This window comes from Cydia fagiglandana, chromosome 21, assembly GCF_963556715.1.
Source record: "Cydia fagiglandana chromosome 21, ilCydFagi1.1, whole genome shotgun sequence".
NCBI lineage: Eukaryota > Metazoa > Arthropoda > Insecta > Lepidoptera > Tortricidae > Cydia > Cydia fagiglandana.
This window is the reverse complement of record NC_085952.1, coordinates 12,980,451-12,981,793: the sequence shown is the minus strand read 5'-3', so window position 1 is coordinate 12,981,793 and position 1,343 is coordinate 12,980,451. Positions and strand designations below refer to the sequence as shown.

Here is a 1,343-nt window from a genome sequence, read left to right as displayed (position 1 = left end):
TCAAGAAAATAGACAAAAAATGACCATTCCCCCTCTATCTCCGAAACTACTAGATCTAAAATTCTGAAAAAAATACACAAAATAGTACTTTACTTAAAGATGATAGGAAAACCTATTAGAAATCTAAAGTCAAGCGTGAGTCGGATTTAAGAACAAAAATGCGGTTACGTTTTTAGGGTTCCGTAGCCAAATGGCAAAAAACGGAACCCTTATAGATTCGTCATGTCTGTCTGTCTGTCTGTCTGTCTGTCCGTCCGTATGTCACAGCCACTTTGTTCCGAAACTATAAGCACTATACTGTTGAAACTTGGTAAGTAGATGTATTCTGTGAACCGCATTAAGATTTTCATACAAAAATAGAAAAAAAACAATAAATTTTTAGGGTTCCCCATACATAGAACTGAAACTCAAAAATTTTTTTTTCATCAAACCCATACGTGTGGGATATCTATGGATAGGTCTTCAAAAATGATATTGAGGTTTCTAATATCATTTTCTTCTAAACTGAATAGTTTGCGCGAGAGACACTTCCAAAGTTGTAAAATGTGTGTCCCCCCCCCTGTAACTTCTAAAATAAGAGTATGATAAAACTAAAAAAAATATATGATGTACATTACCATGCAAACTTCCACCGAAAATTGGTTTGAACAAGATTTGGTAAGTAGTTTTTTTTTAATACGTCATAAACCTTAAACCGCAATTTTATTGTGTTACTTGCTGTTACGGAACCCTTCATGGGCGAGTCCGACTCGCACTTGGCCGCTTTTTTAGGGACACAGCCGCAATGGTTTAAGTGAAACGTGATGTAGACAGCTATTGCGAAGGCCCTAGGCCGATATCCGCATAAGACCAAAGGCCCGAAGCGTCCCGTAACTTCAAGCGTGAGTCGGACTGAAGGCAAAAAATGCGACTAAGCTGTATCTGGCACATAGTCGCAATGGCACTTGTAGTACTAAAGTAAAGTAAAGTAAAGTAAAGTTCTTTATTCGCATAAAATATGGTACAGTAATAGGTGGTAAATAAATAGAAAAAAAAATCCAGTACACAGACATATTTTGCTATACAATAGCATGCAAAGTAATCTTAAAGCTAGACTTAAATTTAACTACTATTTAATCACTAGACTTACATAAAGTATACATATATACATGTATTATGTGTTCCTGTCGAAGAGGGCATTCGTTGAGTAAAACATTTGTTCCTTAAACCATTAATTGAGCTTACTTTTGAATAAATTTAAAGGGAGAGCTTTAAAATTGTCTGGAATTGCGTTAAAAATAGTGATGCACATGTGGTAACTATTTTTCATAAAGAGAGCACTATTAGGAACTATATCTAACACA

The 1,343-nt window shown here is 35.1% G+C and overlaps 1 long non-coding RNA gene across 1 annotated transcript; it reads right to left on the bottom strand.

Annotated features, from left to right (window-relative positions):
- Positions 1-323: 323 nt before the first annotated feature.
- Positions 324-725, bottom strand: LOC134675382 (uncharacterized). Its single transcript, XR_010099734.1, has 2 exons — positions 527-725; positions 324-460 (listed from the first exon to the last, which is right to left on the bottom strand). It is a non-coding gene; the product is annotated as an uncharacterized LOC134675382 (long non-coding RNA).
- Between the last annotated feature and the right edge of the window lie 618 nt (positions 726-1,343).